Source organism: Pseudochaenichthys georgianus, chromosome 7, assembly GCF_902827115.2.
Source record: "Pseudochaenichthys georgianus chromosome 7, fPseGeo1.2, whole genome shotgun sequence".
Taxonomy (NCBI): Eukaryota; Metazoa; Chordata; class Actinopteri; order Perciformes; family Channichthyidae; genus Pseudochaenichthys; species Pseudochaenichthys georgianus.
The window spans coordinates 4,494,595-4,513,982 of NC_047509.1; the positions used below are offsets into that span (position 1 = coordinate 4,494,595).

General features: G+C 42.3%; 1 protein-coding gene across 1 annotated transcript in view; it reads left to right on the forward strand.

The window, feature by feature from the left end:
- The first annotated feature begins 16,680 nt into the window (after positions 1–16,680).
- LOC117449657 (uncharacterized) overlaps positions 16,681–19,388 on the forward strand; it is a 71,567-nt gene continuing 68,859 nt past the window's right edge. The window contains exon 1 of the mRNA XM_071203667.1: positions 16,681–16,798. The gene's annotated coding sequence lies outside the window, so the exon portion shown is untranslated. The remainder of the gene's footprint in view (positions 16,799–19,388) is intronic.

Below are 19,388 nucleotides of genomic sequence, written 5' to 3' on the forward strand. Positions count from 1 at the left end.
ACCCGGTACTCTATGACCAGTTCCTCTTTACATACAGGGATACAAACCGGAGGAGCCAGGCATGGGGGGAGGTGGCAGAGACAGTGGGTGAAACTGGTAGGTTTTCGCTTGTTTGGGGAGTTTATATCCAGTGTACTTCGTTTGAATGGACAGCTAGCAAGCATAGACAGTATATTTAGCCAGCATGGATGTAGCATGAATGCTTTGCTTTGTATGTCCGGGGCGGGACATTCATGTGATTGGTTGTTGGTCGTGTTGCTCGCGTTGACTCCCCAAGCTCAAGACACGCCCACCGCCAAGCGGCAACGCACGCCGCCGTGTGTAGGGGCCGTAACGGTACGTCCACACAGCAGCTTCAGAAGAATCTTCCACCGCTTCCAACGCATCTCTGCCCATTGACTTTGAATGGGGATGACGTCACTTTGCCTCGCTTTTCACCAAACTGCATTGTGGGGGAGCGAAGCGAAGATTTCCAGGATGTCCAGGATTTCCAGGATTCAAAAGTTGAGCAATGTTCAACTTTTGAAGCTGAGCTGGAAGCGTCAGCCAATCAAACACGTTTATGCAAATCTGACAGTAGACGCGCTAGCCAATCAAACTGCGTGTAAGCAGGGAGAGCCAGACCGCAGTTCATTTCCTCATATTCCAAACGAGAAATTACGGTAGCAAATCACCCGGTTCTTTACGACCAGACTATTTACCGGGATACAAACCGGAGGAACCAGGCATGGAGGGAGGAGGCAGAGACAGTGGGTGAAACTGGTAGGTTTTCGCCTGTTTGGGGAGTTTATATATATATTGCTCCCATAAAATCCCCGGGTTTTTTTGCTTTGTATGTCGGGGGCGGGAGATTCATGTGATTGGTCGCAAAAAACACGCCCAGCTCCAAGATTTTCAAGATTTTTGAAAAGCTGCTGTGTGGACGTACCGTTATGTTTGACCCTGTTGGCAATGTCGTTGAAGCTTCCAACGCTTCTGCCCATTCACTTTGAATGGGGTGACGTCACTTTTAGCCGAACTGCATTTTGGAAAGCGACGTGGAGCGTTGCTGGCGTTGCTGGCTTCAAAAGCGGAGCAATGTTCAAGTTTTGACGCCTCGACGGAGGTGTCAGCCAATGAAATCCCGTTTATGCAAATCTGCCAGTACAAGCGCTAGCCAATCAAACCGCGTGTATGCTGGGAGAGAGTACGCAGGTCGTTCCTCATATTCCAAAAAATGGAGGGAAAATTCATTATAGCGGTAGTGAATCACCCGGTGTTGTATGATCAGTCTCTGTTCATCTACCGGGATACAAACCGGAGGAACCAGGCATGGAGGGAGGAGGCAGAGACAGTGGATGAAACTGGTAGGTTTTCGCCTGTTTGGGGATTTTATCTCCAGTTTACTTCGTTTTAACATTGCTATTGCTTTGTATGTCGGGGGCGGGAGATTCATGTGATTGGTTGTTGGTCGCGTTGCTCGCAAAAAATCCCCAAGCTTCAGACACGCCCACCGCCAAGTGTCAACGCACGCTGCTGTGTGGACGGGCCGTAATGTTTAGATGGCATATTAACCTTTTTACTGTAAGTTAAAGAAATTATCTGTGCAGTATATTTCCTTTGTATGTGGAAGGGTTATATTACAACCTGCCTGTTGAGCAGTCAATTAGCCTGGTAGAATATGTTATTTAGTACTATTAATGCGAAAGTTATGGATATTTTCACTGTATAATAGATTCTAAATATACTTGTACATTACATTATATATATACATTATACACACTGCTCTGCTTTCTGCACGGACCTCACTGCTGTTTTCACTGTAAACATCGCGTTGTGATGAAAGCAGTTAATAAAATAATATCCAGGGGATGCATGCAGAGCTGTCAATGATATATCTGTCATACAGCGCCCAAGTTCAGAACTTTTTTGGATACTGTCTTGAGTTAAAATGTCTAGGAATCCAAACTAGTATTATTAGAATCACTGTTTTGTAAGCTACAAATATAACTAGCTAAATATGGGTCAAGCTATCAATCAGGCAGGTTCACAGGGGGTGGAAGCAAGACTGGTGGTCCTGGGACGGTTGTGACATGGCACATTTACAATGATGGCTCATTTGCTTGAATGAGCAATTGTTCATTCAAGCATACAGTTGTATTGTTGATTGGTGTGCATTGTCCCTGTAAAAATAAACAGAATACAATACTGTACAGCAGGCCATCACTGTCACGCACAGATGCAAATGTTTCTCTAATGTGCACAGTCATAAGACATGACTCAGACACACATGGACAGTGACTCTGCACACGCACACACGCACACACACACACACACACACACACACACACTGTTCTAAGTATCTGCTTGTGTGCTTTCAGGAAGGGAAAGACGCACAATGTTCCCGGCGAGGGTGGAAAACACCGTCTCATGGACATGGTAGATATCTTCACTAAATCATTCAGAGGACCCGTCTTCATCCTAAATACTGTTTAACTGGCCCCCCTGTGTGTGTGTGTGTGTGTGTGTGTGTGTGTGTGTGTGTGTGTGTGTGTGTGTGTGTGTGTGTGTGTGTGTGTGTGTGTGTGTGTGTGTGTGTGTGTGTGTGTGTGTGTGTGTGTGTGTGTGTGTGTGTGTGTGTGTGTGTGTGTGTGTGTGTGTGTGTGTGTGTGCGCCAAATGTCAGAAAGAGGAAGACAGACAGGGGAGTGCCACTTGCTCTGCTGCAGAGGGCCTCAAATGAAGTTGAGAAGGGCAAATCATTCAGGGAATTGGCAAAGTCCCTGGATATATGCCATGTCACCCTGTACCGGTTCCATACAAAGAGGCTGAGGTTGGAGAGTCAGGGATCACAAACACCCCCAAGAGTAGGCTACTGGACATCAAAGAAGGTGTTCTCAACAGAGGAGGAGATGCTTTTGAGAGTGTTATCTGTGTTGGTTATTCTCGCGTCCAGGAGAGAAGCTTAAAAAGGAGACTAAATGGAGTCTCTGAGATGGTTTGAAATTGGTACTTTAATTAAAAAATAATGGCACGGTTATGTTCACAAACAGAATATTGTTCGGACAGAAAAGCAGCTGTCCTCTGGCTCTCGCTAGCAGAGAAAAAGAGGCCGAACCCCTCAGGTCAAGCTTGTTATATATCCTCTGCTGGCTCCTCCCTGTGGGCCGGTGTTGCAGTATAACGTGAGTCATGACAACTGGAGACATTATATTATTTTCATCATAGGAATCCGGGGTGTGTACATTGAGGACCCATTGTTGACTTACCATGTCGATCGCCTCGTTTGTCGTTTACGTTCATCTTTTGCTATATCTGCCTTCCTAAGATCACTTTGATTCACATTCAGTACTCATATGTGAGGTTGTGGGTGAGAGGTGGATATCGTGACGCTTACAGGGAGGTATCGAACATTACAAAGTAGGTGACTGTGTGGATGCCTGTTCAAAATATTGCAAACTTGAATAAATCATTGAAATGATATATTTGTGTCCGACTTTCATTTGTACATCGTTCTTAATGTGATGTATAGTAGCTCTGATAGCTGTCCATACCTTCAGACAGCCTAAAAGTAAAACACAAGTTGTTTATTCACAGCCCGAACGCTCATCGAGATGACTGGTTCACTCATGACAGGTTGTGATCAGCTCCGATTAAATTGTGATATGCTGTAGCCTACCTATTCTCCAGGGAGCACGTTTTTTTTAATGAAATACCTGTATCCCTCTCATCACAACAAGACTCTACACTGTGCAGGAAAAACAATTACATACATGAAAATAACCTTGATGCATGGGAATGAAACACACAAACTATCTTCCGTGGCTATACTGATATGTCACAGTAACGGTCAACCACAGAAACGTAACGGCCCGTCCTCACAGCGGCGTGCGTTGACGCTTGCCGGCGGGCGTGTCTGAAACTCGACCAACAACCAATCACATCAATCTCCCGCCCCTGACACACAAGCAGCGGTTTGATTGGCTAGAGCTTGTACTGGCATATGATTCGATTGGCTGACGCCTCTGCCGAGGCGTCAAAAGTTGAACATTGCTCAACTTTTGCAGCGAGCCACGCCAGCTACGCTCCACGTCGCTACCCACGATGCATTTCGGCTAAAAGTGACGTCACCCCATTCAAAGTGAATGGGGAAGCGTCAACGCACGCCGCTGTGTGGACGGGCCGTAAGTCCAGCGGGGCACACGTTGAATACATATAATACAGTAGTTATATTATGCCTTTAAGCCTATACGTTTAACCCATAAGAACCCGGACCCATTTCTACTTTAGGGGAAATTAAGGGGAACGTCATTTAGACTAAATAGACCACCTAGAACACAAGTGTGTGTCAAATATCTATGTGACATATATGTCACATTGGGCTTTAATGGTAAAGTAACTCTTATTTATAACTTCATTAATGAGGATGATTTTTTGGTTTACATTTGTTTGAACATACTTTGAATTGAATAATAAAGAATATGTTAACTACATATAATTGAATCAGCTAAATTAACTGAGCAGATCATAATCATATTTGTAATTGTGCATCTATGTCACTCCGGGTTTACTGTGAATGTTTAGGGTTAATGTCCCGATGTGACATCAGTGTCACAGCAATATTTATGGCATTTGTTTCATATCAATTTCATCAATAAATGTTTCTACAACAGGTTATATGTAATCAGAATCAGAAAAGAGCCCAAGACAGCTTAATGTTTAACAAATGACATGTCATGTAAGCATTTTTATTCTTAAATGGCTTGAATGTTAACTTTAGCAACAAAAAACCTTTCCAAATGTAGCTAGTTCTGTCACATGTGTTAGCCTGGCACATGGACATCTTGTTATGGGAACACAAAAGCAAATGACAAGGACCATGACCCACCAGACTGTTCAGTGTGTGTCACTTGGGGACTTCATGAGATAAAAAAGGCTGAAGCTGTATAAGGAACTTTCCAGAACATTTAAAGTTCATGTGACACCTGTGTCTGCAATTCTGTCTGCCTTCCGTGTTGCACCATTAGGACCCACTGATATAAAATGCTTAACCCTCTAAGTTGCAACTATGCACTTTTTGGTGGGCTAAGCCCCAGCTTGACATATTGTTGGCTTCATTTATAGAAGGAAAGATAACAGTGATAGTTATGTTTCAGAATAACCTTTATTGGAAATTGTTAGAACAATCTCACTCGTCACGGGCTTGAGCTTCAACCTCAGGATCCATGTATCTGTGATCCTCTCCAGAATGGAAGGAGTCGTCACATACAGAGCATCAACTAGTTCCTGAGCAGTGTCCTTCACAGGCTGATATCCAAGAGAGGGAGTTACACAGTCACAAGATGGAGGAATAGAAAGCAGTCTTCAATGTTTACTTCAGATTAGCTCCACTTCAGAAATGAGCATGCTTGTCATATGTCTATCTCCATAGAGGCTGAATCATCATGTTAATCACATAGCTATCACATGCCTCAAACAGTCCTGATGCTCTTCCAGGTCATCACACATCCTGTCATGTACACAGCTACAGCTGGGATACCTTTGTTATCATGTTACTCTCATGTTGGAAGAGGACATTCAGGATTTTGCCAACAGAAATAATACACTGTGTGTGTGTGTGTGTGTGTGTGTGTGTGTGTGTGTGTGTGTGTGTGTGTGTGTGTGTGTGTGTGTGTGTGTGTGTGTGTGTGTGTGTGTGTGTGTGTGTGTGTGTGTGTGTGTGTGTGTGTGTGTGTGTGTGTGTGTGTGTGTGTGTGTGTGTCTAAGAAGTGCAGCCTTTACAAAATAAATCTGCATTGACAGAGGGCTCCCCAACACAGTACGTGTGGTACCACATAGCGCACCCAGTGCACTCGATCTTAAAATAAACAGAAGACATGTTAGAATATTGACAAACATTTTACATCACTCATCCAGAGTAAGCAGTAATGAAGTTGTTTACATTTCATTAAGCAAGCAATGTATAGTTTTAGATCTTAGCTGTTTTCCTTTCTGTTTAGAGTCCATGCTCAGAAGTTTCTTCAACTGCTCCAGTGTCCTCCCATAGTGCAAAGACATGCACGTTTGGTGAATTAAAGTAAACATTTATAATATCTGTTATAGAGAGTGTTCACCCAGTGATGTAGAGGTAACCAATCCAGGGTGTATCCCAGTCTTCCAGCCAAATGTTGGTCAGGAAATAAATACAACTTATTACCCATTCATTCCCATGCATCAAGGTTATTTTCATGTCTGTAATTGTTTTTCCTGCACAGTGTAGAGTCTTGTTGTGATGAGAGGGATACAGGTAATTCATAAAAAAACGTGCTCCCTGGAGAATAGCTACAGCATTGATATCACAATTTAATCGGAGCTGATCACAACCTGTCATGAGTGATCCAGTCATCTCGATGAGCGTTTGGGCTGTGAATAAACGACTTGTGTTTTACTTTGAGGCTGTCTGAAGGTATGGACCGCTATCAGAGCTACTATAAATCACATTAAGAAAGATGTACAAATGAAAGTCAGACACAAATATATAATTTAAATGATTTATTCAAGTTCGCTATGTTTTGAACAGGCATCCACACAGTCACCTACTTTGTAATGTTCGATACCTCCCTGTAAGCGTCACGATATCCACCTCTCACCCACAACCTCACATACGAGTACTGAATGTGCATCAAAGTGATCTTAGGAAGGCAGATATAGCAAAAGATGAACGTAAACGACAAACGAGGCGATCGACATGGCAAGTCAACAATGGGTCCTCGTACACGCCCCGGGCCCTTTCTCATTTCTCGAACTCCCCTCCTCGACTCCCCTCCTCGACTCCTATCCTCGATACTTAGTCCCGCCCACAGGAGATGCGAGCGGAGGAGCCGAGGAGGGGAACCGAGGAGAGAGGAGGGGGAAGCAGCAGGCGGTTAGAGAAATGAGAACTCCTCTCCTCTGAGCGGTCATTTTAAAGAGACGTCCATTAATGATGACAGAAGGCACAGCAGCCTCTGTCTGATGGACAGATGTGTTCATGACGACTTATATATTTATTTTGATTCATTCACAGTGCGGTATAATGAGACAATAACAGGCTACAGATGCGGACACGCACACACACACATATATATGTGTATATATTTATATAAATAAATACAATTTCAGAATCAAACAGAGCACTCTCATAACTCGTAACACTATCAGAGACTGGATATATCCCCCCCTCTCCCCTTTGGTCGCTACAATGAGGAAAATAAATTACGGGCCAAAAGTTGTATTTACAAGTATTAAAAGTAAGCAGAGGACACCAAACCAAACAGACCTGTCTGTCCGCTGCATCTACGCACACACTGTACCACACACACCCTACACACTGTACCACACACACACACACACACACACACACACACACACACACACACACACACACCACACACACAGCACACCACACACACACACACACACACACACACACAACACACACACACACACACACACACACACACGCACATACAGCTCCTAAAACAGGCTACAGCCGTTGTGTATTTTATTGTGAAGCACTGAATGGTTTTAGAAAAATATCGACTCTTTGTTTGTAGATATCTACTACTAAACTAAAGCAAATAAAGAGAGTAGGCCTGTTATACTGAGCGATATATATTATACACACTGCTCTGCTTTCTGCAAGGACCTCACAGCTGTTCTCTCTGTAAACATCGCGTCGCGATGAAAGCAGTTTCTAAAATAATATCCAGGGGATGCATGCAGAGCTGTCATTGGCTGAGATAAGTCCGGCCGTGCGTCACGACTCTTTGAAACATCTCTGTTCCCGGAAATGCATCCGCGAAGGAGCCGTGGAGGACCATGGAGGACCCATCAGTGTATCCTCGGTTAGAGCTCCTCCAGAGAGCCTCCTCGATGCTCGATGCTCGGTCCTCGACGTGCATTTAGAGAAATGGGATGTCCTTCAACATGGCGCGCTAAAATTCATTTTAGCAGGCGGTTAGAGAAATGAGAACTCCTCTCCTCTGAGCGGTCATTTTAAAGAGACGTCCATTAATGATGACAGAAGGCACAGCAGCCTCTGTCTGATGGACAGATGTGTTCATGATGACTTATATATTTACTTTGATTCATTCACAGTGCGGTATAATGAGACAATAACAGGCTACAGATGCGGACACGCACACACACATATATATGTGTATATATTTATATAAATAAATACAATTTCAGAATCAAACAGAGCACTCTCATAACTCGTAACACTATCAGAGACTGGATATATCCCCCCCTCTCCCCTTTGGTCGCTACAATGAGGAAAATAAATTACGGGCCAAAAGTTGTATTTACAAGTATTAAAAGTAAGCAGAGGACACCAAACCAACAGACCTGTCTGTCCGCTGCATCTACGCACACACTGTACCACACACACCTACACACTGTACCACACACACACACACACACACACACACACACACACACACACACACACACACACACACACACACACACACACACACACACACACACACACACACACACACACACACACACACACCACACACACACACACACACCACACAACACACACACACACACACACACACATACAGCTCCTAAAACAGGCTGCAGCCGTTGTGTATTTTATTGTGAAGCACTGAATGGTTTTAGAAAAATATCGACTCTTTGTTTGTAGAATCTACTACTAAACTAAAGCAAATAAAGAGAGTAGGCCTGTTATACTGAGCGATATATATATACACACTGCTCTGCTTTCTGCAAGGACCTCACAGCTGTTCTCTCTGTAAACATCGCGTCGCGATGAAAGCAGTTTCTAAAATAATATCCAGGGGATGCATGCAGAGCTGTCATTGGCTGAGATAAGTCCGGCCGTGCGTCACGACTCTTTGAAACATCTCTGTTCCCTGAAATGCATCCGCGAAGGAGCCGTGGAGGACCATGGAGGACCCATCAGTGCAGGGCCGGACTGGGACAATAAGTCAGGCCGGGAATTATACACCCAGCCAGGCCACTACCAGTTTTTTGTGCCATTTTGCTGGATTTATTTGTCAATTTTTACAGCGTTGCTGCCCATAATGATAGCGCTCTAAATCTACTACCTCAAAATAAACATATGGACATGGGTTACTATTTAAAAAAAATTGCAAATCTATTTAGGAACCTATGTGAACATATTTTAAGCGGGGGTGGACCTCAAATCCTATAGGGGGGTCCGGGGGCATGCTCCCCCGGTAAGATTTGTTTTTTAATGTTGGACTTAAATGCATCAATCTGGTGCATTTTGAGGGGGAAATAAAGAGACTACACCCATATGAAACATAACTGTATACATTTAAATAATCATAAAATCATAATAACATGGCCATAACCAATAACATACCATATCCAATATGAAAAAACATTGAAACTTGTTTATTTATTTGTTTTTGGTTCATTTATAGTTGTGAGTGTGTATGTGCTCCTGAATCAGCCTCACCTGTCTCCCTCTCCTCCTCCTAACCCTGAGGCAGCAGCAAAGACTAGTTTTAGCTCTCAACAAGTTTTAATTGTTTATCTTACCTTTTTTCACCTAGTTAACGTTTTTTTTTTATTATTCATGCATATTTTACTAATCACTCCCCCCTCAAATGGAAATATGTGTTTACATAAATGGTGACCAAACCGTTTGAGACCCACAGAGTAAACACTAAACTAAACACTCAAGAGTCCTTTACCTCACCTGAGCTGTAGTTATCAGCCTCTCAGTCTGACAGGAGAGGACTCTCCTCCACCTTGTTGTTGAAACAGCTCCTTATATCCGTTAGCGCAGCTAGCTAGCACCAGATGCTAACAACAACAACAATACACGTAACCGGTGTGGGCGGTTTATCTCACTCGCTCGCGCCACACAACACACACCCTCCCGAGCTTGAATGACACACAGAGACCAATCGAGTATGATCTGTATGAAAGTGGCCATGTCGGCAGGCCACATCATGTAGACAGCCAGTCACCCTCTGTGAGGCAGAGTCAGACCCACATTTGCGCAAGCGTTAGCGTTCCAATACATACGTATACAAAAAGAAATCCTCAGGCCAGCAGGCCACTTAACAGGCCAGGCCATCGGGAAACCTCCCGGTCCTCCCGATGGCCAGTCCGGGCCTGCATCAGTGTATCCTCGGTTAGAGCTCCTCCAGAGAGCCTCCTCGATGCTCGATGCTCGGTCCTCGACGTGCATTTAGAGAAATGGGATGTCCTTCAACATGGCGCGCTAAAATTCATTTCCGGGTCACTACCGGAGGACAGAGGAGTCGAGGAGTCGAGGAGGGGGATTTGATGAAATGAGAAAGGGCCCCGGATTCCTATGACGAAAATAATAGAATGTCCCCAGTTGTCATGACTCACGTTATACTGCAACACCGGCTCTCGACGTTTTAATGTCCGTTGTTTCGCATATCAGAGGATACAGACATTGTACATTCAATATATATATCTAAACACGCCTTTTCTCTTCCTTAACTCTTTCATGACTTTTCATTTAACACATTCTAAACGCTGTAATCAATACTCCAAAAAATACAGGAAATACTCCACGGCAGATTAGTTTCCAGTCGTTCCTGATGTTGTCACATGCTACCCACATCTGTAAACAATAACGTACTCAAATAAACTGTACCTTATTTAATATTTCAACAATATAATTATCTCAAGTCTATAGTTGTAGTGTCGAAATCAGTTAGGGGTTTGGTGTGCCAACATCATATCATATCATATCGCTGCTAAATTCACCTCTGTAGTAAATGGTATATTAGCCTCATGCTAAATGCTAACCGGAGATGAAGATTTTCAGAATAAAAGCTTAACAACTGGTTGTGCACAAGAACTTCTGGTTTTTCAGTATAAAACAGCATTTAAACTGAAGGTATGTTTAAGGTACATATGCTATCAAAACATTGATTTTAATTTCTAACAAGAGACTACTGCTGGAGGCAGGCTGATTTATATTATGGTCTCAGCTCAAAGGAGGGTAGGTCTACATAATTAAGGTAGAATAGGCTATGTATACTGACAAAGAAAAGTAAGTGATCCAAATATATTGTTATATTCCATGGTTACCCCCTAGATTCCACCGGGTCCGTCTGCGTCGCGTTTCGGCCGCGTTACGGCTGCCTTGCGGCTGTGCCGCGGCGTTTGTTAAGATCGCGGCCACTCTAGTCAATGGGTGCTATTCCACCAGACACGCCACGTTACTTTCATGATATAATTTCTCGGTCATAATCGGTTGTTTCCGTGAACGGCCTCCTTTAGCTTAGGAGCACTGGACCTCCCTTGACGAAAGGAGAGGAGAAAATGCTGCCCCACAATGCCTTGCAGCTGCAGCATTTGCCGTCACACAACAGTCGGCCGTTCACGGAAACAAACTATTATGACCGAGAAATTATGAAAGTTACGGTGCGTATTAAGCATTTTAAAACGTAGGTAGCAACTTGCCAAAGTGCTTTGTTTTGAACGTTCATCAGTATTGTAATCAAAAAGAGAAATATGAACGTTAGTTTTTACTGAAATGATCAAATAAAGTCAACATTTCACAGTCTTTACTGAGCTGTGTGGAGTTTGTTCAACTTTTAAAAGATGTTTGAATGGTGATATACACAGCGATAGATGTTAAGGACTAACGTTTATAATAAATACATTTGTATTGATTTTAAGATCTTTTCATCATACAATCATACGTATTGGGATCATTGGTATTAATGTGGACCGGAGGGAGAGGGTGACGAGCATACGTTTCACTTTCTTTTTTTATTTCAATTCCAACTTTGGTCATGAAGAATATGTTTCTCTGTTGTCCACGTTCATAAAGCAAAGCAGCAGCATCAGAGCACGGTGCAGAGTCTCTAGATGAGTTCACAGTAGTCCCTCGTTCTTATTATACATCCATGTTGTAGTCCGCTGTATAGAAAACTGCAGCAGACGCACATTTATGACGTCCACTGGCGCATCATAAACACGTCGGATAGTGAAAGTGCAGTCGGATTCTCTAAAGCAGTGGTTCCCAAACGGTGTGCCGTGAGGCAAGTCCGGGTGTGCCGTGGGATTTTGTGACAACCATACGTTATTATTGCAATACACAAAAATAAAAAAAATGTAATTTACTATATCAGTACTTTGTAGGTTTATATGTACGTAATCTGCGCGACTTGCGCGTCCACATCTCCACGTGCAGTGCTGCATACACATGGCTGAGTCAGCGATAACTCTCGAGGGGTGGAGGTATGCCCATTATTTTGAGTTTATCCGAAGAATAGACAGGAATGTGACGGTGAGGTACAAACTGTGTCCAGGCCAGAAGCTGTTATCCACTGCTGTAAACACCACGTCAAACCTCAACAAGCACCTGCAAAGAACACATGCTAAGGTGGAGCTACCGCACACGCTATTTGTTGTTTGTTTATATCACAGTCTGTTCTTCTTCTCTGTCTTCCGGTTGTTGCCTGTTTTGAATGACGAATACACACTACCGCCACCTGCTGGTAAGAGAGTTATTGCCACTCACGCATGCGCAGTTCGTACGTGCTCGGCTGAAGTCTTTGCGGTGTCTGGTTCCATTGCAACACATGGCCAACACGCAGGAGAACACGCCGACGCAACAGAGTGAGCAGAGATAGACTGCACAAAATATACAGATAGCAGGAGACAGAGGACAGCCATGGGAATAACATTCAGGATCTGGATCAGTCTTATGCGACAATGGAAACTGAACTAAAGAGAACATTTGAAACTTTAGCAGTCTGCGTGATCTGCTTGCAGGGAGGGGCGGGCCGGCCCTGCGAGTAAAGTAACGAGTAAAGTAACGAGTACAGTAACGAGTTACTTTATGTAGAGAGTAACGAAGTAGTGTAATATATTACTTTTTTAAAGTAATATGTAATATGTAATATATTACTTTTTTTTAATAACGACCCCATCTCTGCTGAAATGTTACATTTATAATTTGTAGTTCAGGACCATGGACAATGCAGCTTCCTTGCATTGACAGTTCTCTGTGCTGAATTTCCTTTGTCTCATTTTTAATGTTGTGACCTGTCTGGTTTAAATGAGTGTGTTGCTGCTTTGATGAAGCCTAATTTGATAAAGTTTCAAATTAATTTCTGAAATATTTCGTTAATAAATATTTCATGAGTAATATAGTTGTCTTGTCACATTTTATTTGGCATTAGTAAATAATTATGCACATTTACAGATATTTTACATGATATGAGTGATAACACGTGTTATAAGGGCTATTTTGCACAATAGGTGTGCCTTGAGATTTTTACTTGTCCTTTGGTGTGCCTTGGCACAAAAAGTTTGGGAACCACTGCTCTAAAGTACCGCAGTCTCTTCTCCTAAGTCCTTTTGAATTCTCCTGTCCACTATCCCTTAACCCCGTGACGTTTCACTCATGCCCCTTTCACACCAACGCGTTTTCAGCTCCGGCTCGGAGCTGGAGCCTGAAAAGTGCCGGTTGTTCCTGTTCACATCGCAGCGGCGCCGCCTCTTAGCTCCGGAATCGGGTTCACTTCCAGCTCCAAAAAATTGTCGGTCTAGAGGCAAGAGCTTCGGAGCTAAGAGGTGGCGTCGCTTATGACCCACCTCCCCTGAACATGGGTCGACTGTCATGCCTGCCTACAAGCAGTAGTGCTTATAAACACACTTTATAAAGTCAGGCAACACTAACCAGGCTTTGTGTGATTCTATTTATTTGTACCTTACTTTGACCATCCGTTCACTGTTATTGATCATTGTGGAGAGAGGCAGACGTGTTGTTTTGTATTATAGCGGCTATCGGATGGAATCAATACATGGGCTGCACAGGTTGTCGTGTCCGACTATCACAAGTAGCCTAGAATCATAATAAAAATACGCCGGTAAAATGTGCCTGTAGAAAACGGTTTATGCCACAATAGGATAGCAATAGCAAGTAGTCAGTTTAGCTTCGGTTGCTATGCACACATCACCCATTTTATATCATAAGAGAACATTTCATTGAAGCGTTGTGATGCCAAACAGCGTAAATTCAGACTGACACACATTCACTTAGGCTAAGGGGAACTGGGGATATTTATCAGCTGCTTGTGTGAGTCAGACAGTGAATACTTTAGAGCCGTGTGAGCTAACCGGGAGAATAAACTCCCGTGGAAGAGCAGCCAGCACTGCAGCGGTCGGTAAATGCCGCAGAAACACATGAACACATGAACAACAATGAACCACGGCACTCTGGAGCAAAGCATAAGGTTGGAGAAGTCGTTATTTAATTTAATCTGGCTTCGTGTGATTAAAAGCAACACGATCATCGACCCGACGCAGTTGTTGTTGTTGTGAGCACCGTAATGCCGTTGGGGAGCAAATCAGCGATGTAAACGGTGACGTCATGACGGCAGCGGCAGCACCAGTCGGGCTCTGGGCGGTGTGAACAGAGCGTGAGCAGAAAAGGGAAACCGGAGCTGAACCAGAAAAGCTCTAGCACGGAGCTAGAAAGGGAAAAGCGCTGGTGTGAAAGCCGCATCAGAGGTCAAGGGATAGACGATAGGGTTAGAATTTAAGAGCTGATTTTTGGATTATCCGACCGCAATCCTCCTTTCCAATCATCTCTAGAGAATTCGAACATCACTTGTCATGGCTGCCACTGAGGGACTTCTGGGTCATTTCATTCCTTTAGGAAGGTTCCTAAGCTAAATGGACTATTGGACTTTAGCCCCGTTCTTTTTATCGTTGGTTCACTGCCTGCCGTAAATCCACTCTCCTCTACGGGAACTTGCTCTCAGAAATCATCAGCCATAGATGATGGCATAACGCATGCTGCTTGAGTAGTAGTTTGGCTGGCAGAGAGATGTAGTAAGTTATACATGTTTCTGTGAAAAAAGTAGATTGCTGGCAATACAGTCAATCATTATCATGGGGATTTTTCGCAGATAAAGTCATCAACACCTTCCCCTTAAAAAGAAACGGCTCTTTTCCTACACTCTGGTACTGCTACTTTTACTCAAGTACAAGATCTGAGTACTTCTACCTTTTTCAAGTACAAGATCTTAGTACTTCTACTTTTACTCAAAATCAAGATCTGAGTACTTCTACTTTTACTCAAGTACAAGATCTAAGTACTTCTACTTTTACTCAAGTATAAGATCTGAGTACTTATACTTTTACTCAAGGACAAGATGTGACTACTTCTACTTTTACTCAAGTACAATATTGAGTACTTCTACTTGTACTCAAGTAGCCTACAAGATCTGAGTACTTCTACTTGTACTCAAGTACAAGATCTACTTATACTTTTACTCAAGTACAAGTTCTGAGTACTTCTACTTTTACTCAAGTACAAGATCTGAGTAGGCTACTTATATACTTTTACTCAAGGACAAGATGTGACTACTTCTACTTTTACTCAAGTACGATATTGAGTACTTCTACTCAGTGGTGTAGTGGGGATTTTTTTTTTTACTGGGGGGACGCTATTTTAATTAGGTCATCCTAAACAATGCCACACAAGTGCGCACGCGCACAGTGCACTCACAACATGGGCAGACAGGTCCACATAAACTACCGGTATACTTAGTCCTACTTTAGTTACTGTACTGCAAAAAGCAGACGGCGCTGCGCTCAACACACACAGACTCAAAACCATGGACACACTGGCCCATAAGTTACATAAACTATTTATAGGCCTACATTGCATAAGCTACAGTATTGCAACTAAGCAGACAGCTCTCTCTCTCTCTCTCTCTCTCTCTCTCTCTCTCTCTCTCTCTCTCTCTCTCTCTCTCTCTCTCTCTCACAGCGCTGCTTTTCACACACACACACACACACCACACGCACGCACGCACACACACACACACACACACACACACACACACACACACACACACACACACACACACACACACACACACACACACACACACACACACACACACACACACACACACACACACACACACACACACACACACTCCGCCACATCTCCTCCGTCCATACCTCTGGGAAAGGTGAGCTTGAGCTAGCTAGGGGAACGTTGCTAGCGCAGCTAACGTTAACGTTAGTGCTAGCATTATCCACATCTTTGGATGTCGTGCCACTGACGAATCTTCATTTTTTAAGGAAATCGTTTTTATTTTTTATTATAATTACTGTGAAATGTATTATGTTTTGTCATTATTACAAAAAATACACACTTGCAACTGATAACACTGGCAATGATTTTAGATTTATTAGACTATTAAAAAAAAGATCATGATCCAAATAAGTGGGGGTACGGTGTACCCCCGCGTCCAACGCCCACTACACCAATGCTTCTACTTGTACTCAAGTAGCCTACAAGATCTGAGTACTTCTACTTTTACTCAAGTATAAGATCTGAGTACATATACTTGTACTCAAGTAGGCCTACAAGATCTGAGTACTTGTACTCAAGTACAAGTTCTGAGTAGCCTACTTCTACTTTTACTCAAGTACAAGATCTGAGGCTACTTCTACTTTTACTCAAAAACAAGATCTGAGTAGGCTACTTCTACTTTTACTCAAGTACAAGGTCTGAGTAGGCTACTTATACTTTTAAAATATCAGCTCAACAACTTGATTCTTTTCTGGTCCAATGGTGGCATCTTGTGGATAGAGGACGCTACGAGCATTCAGAGATAATCTGCAGATGTGTGTGGTTGTGCAATGTGCATCAAAAGTGAAAGTAATGCAAGCCAGGGAGGATTCAGACATTGAGCACGACGCTGTGCCGTTGGATTCATGAAAAACTTCGACATCTTACCTCAGAGAGAAGTCACGGAAGCTCTCTCTGTGCCTCATAGGTAAGTTTAATAAAGAAAAACAGGACAAACAGCTTTCAGCTATCATGCATATGAACCGAGCATACAGGCCTACTCTTGTGTTCCCGATATCATCGCACAAGGATTCATTAATTTAAAGACAACACCTGTGGATGATAATTATGTTTTCAACTTGTATTACTTTAGTTAGCTCTTCACCCTGTTTTAAGATTTCAGTGTATTTTAGTTAACTTATTTCCCAACTATGCTCAAAGTGTATCAGAAACATGTATATTATCTCAGGTATCAAAGCAGAGCATTAATCCAGCACCAAACTTGTGAAAATGGCCCATAACGTTTGATTTGTGAAGAAAATGTGATAAATTGGCTTTTTTGTTTAAAGGCTTTTACTTTGGTAACGTCCCGTAAGGCCGGTGTCGGTAGTCGGTGGTGTCACTATCTGCTCGAGTGTATTTCCGTCGCTGTCGTCATCGTCATATCCGTCATATTGTACAGCAACTGACAGCTGTTGTCACCATAGATATATATAAACACTAGATGACTCACCCGCGCTGCTGGCCAATGGAGACCGACGTTGCCACTTGGCCGCCATCCTGCTACAGGCAGTGCTCTCATTCATAACATTATGGTTTACTATTTAAATAACCATAGCTTGCTCAATTTTCAACCAATGTTCAAACGGTTTGGTTTTTTATAAACATCAAAGATGTAGTTATGATACTGCATACTTATAATCATGGACTTTCATATGAAAATAACATTAATCAGATAAAGCAATAGCTACACACACACACAAGGTATTTATATTAAATATTTGCCGGTGTATATATTTCCATTTATTTTATTATATTGTTAATATTTAAAATAAATTATAAAATTAAAATACATTTATATTTTATATATAAAAATCGTTCTCATGTTACCACTCTGTAATCCAAGAGTTGTTAATTTAGCAATGCCTTAGTTTTAAGAACAGGGACACAACTAATGACAATAGCATATGTTGGTATATTATTTAGATATTCACACCTTTATCAGAAGAACCAAACCAACATAAAATGTGCTCACAGACAGGCCAGTTATGTCTAATTTATCACAATTATTTTTGACATGAGATCTTCATATCATCCTAGTTTTGTATTTAGTTTCTAGATTTGTAAACAAATCCAGAACCTTTGAAATATGTTATTGAAAAAAGACCAAGAATAATATAAACTGTACCATGTGTCCTTTTGTGTCCTTCTGTAGTCCATTTGTGGTTTGTCTTGTCTCACCCCGGCTGATATATCACAAAATCCACTGTTTAAATTGTTCCCTATATTGCCCCTATGCAATATAGGGAACAATTTAAACATAAACTATCCTATGTGTTATGAAAGGCGGCCCCCCAAAATAAATGTTTTATTATTATTAAGAAGAACAACTTGGTGTGGTGTGGAGGGGATGTAGGAAGCAGGAGCAGGTGGGGAGAGATGGGACTTCAAGGTTATTTGTTTTAAATGTGTCTTGGAGACAATAAAATACAGTATAACACAAAACCAAAAAGACACACGGTGACACATGGCACACCAACAATCAATCATCGTCCAGCCTCAGTTTTGGTATTCTTTCACAACCATGTTATGGGTTTATTAGACTGAGCAAACATAAACATATGTGGGGAACATAGTGCTGCGTCTCCTGTCCGGTCAAATTCCTCACTCCTGAAGTGCTCACTGCATAGCAGTGTCCTGTCACAGGAAACAAAACTGTCCCTTCTTAGGGCGAGTTCCCACTGCCTCCTCCTCTCTTTGGTTTTGGGAAACCTTAAAAACATGAGAAAGGTAGCCAGATATATAAATTATTGTCAATATGTTCCTCCCTTCTTTCCTTTAACATTAAGGGTAGGACAAAAATACACACCGAAGTTATCATATTTTTGGTATGTAGGCCTATGCATGTATGTATAGCCTACTTTAAGAATAAGACAACCACACTAAGAGTAATAAAAAAGGTGTCCAATAGAAACATTAAATAATTGTGTAAAGAAATGGTAACAACATATTCTAAAGAGGCTGGGTCAACAACAATCTTGCAATACTATTATCTCACATAGCCCCACTGATCCTGTGTAGCAGGACTTGTAATGTACATACATCCACTAAGTAATTAACGATTATCCTAATTTTAGTCATAATATTGTCATATCTTACACGTGAAAGGTGATCCCACGGGTTTTTGTTTCCAGACTGCGGCGATTAGAGCATCCGTAGGCTGCACAAAAGTCCGGCATAGTCAGGTACTTCTGTAAACACAAAGCCAGCAAATTCCTGTATCATAATGCAAGATGTTTTTAACAAGCCAAACCACTTGGAAGAAATCATGTGTAACTTAAGTTGTGTTGAAAAGAAAGAGCAGTTCTGCCTCTCCCACTGGTGTAAAGTTGCTGGGTCAACTTTGTAATACTAGGTCTCACTGACAGCCTCTTGTTATTAGCCAGCTAATAAATACAACCACATACACAAAGAAAAGCTGCAATTTCAACATGTCCAAGCATCCTGTATCATAGCCATGCTAATCATGTTTATAATAGGGCTGTCAAACGATTACAATTTTTAATCAGATTAATCAC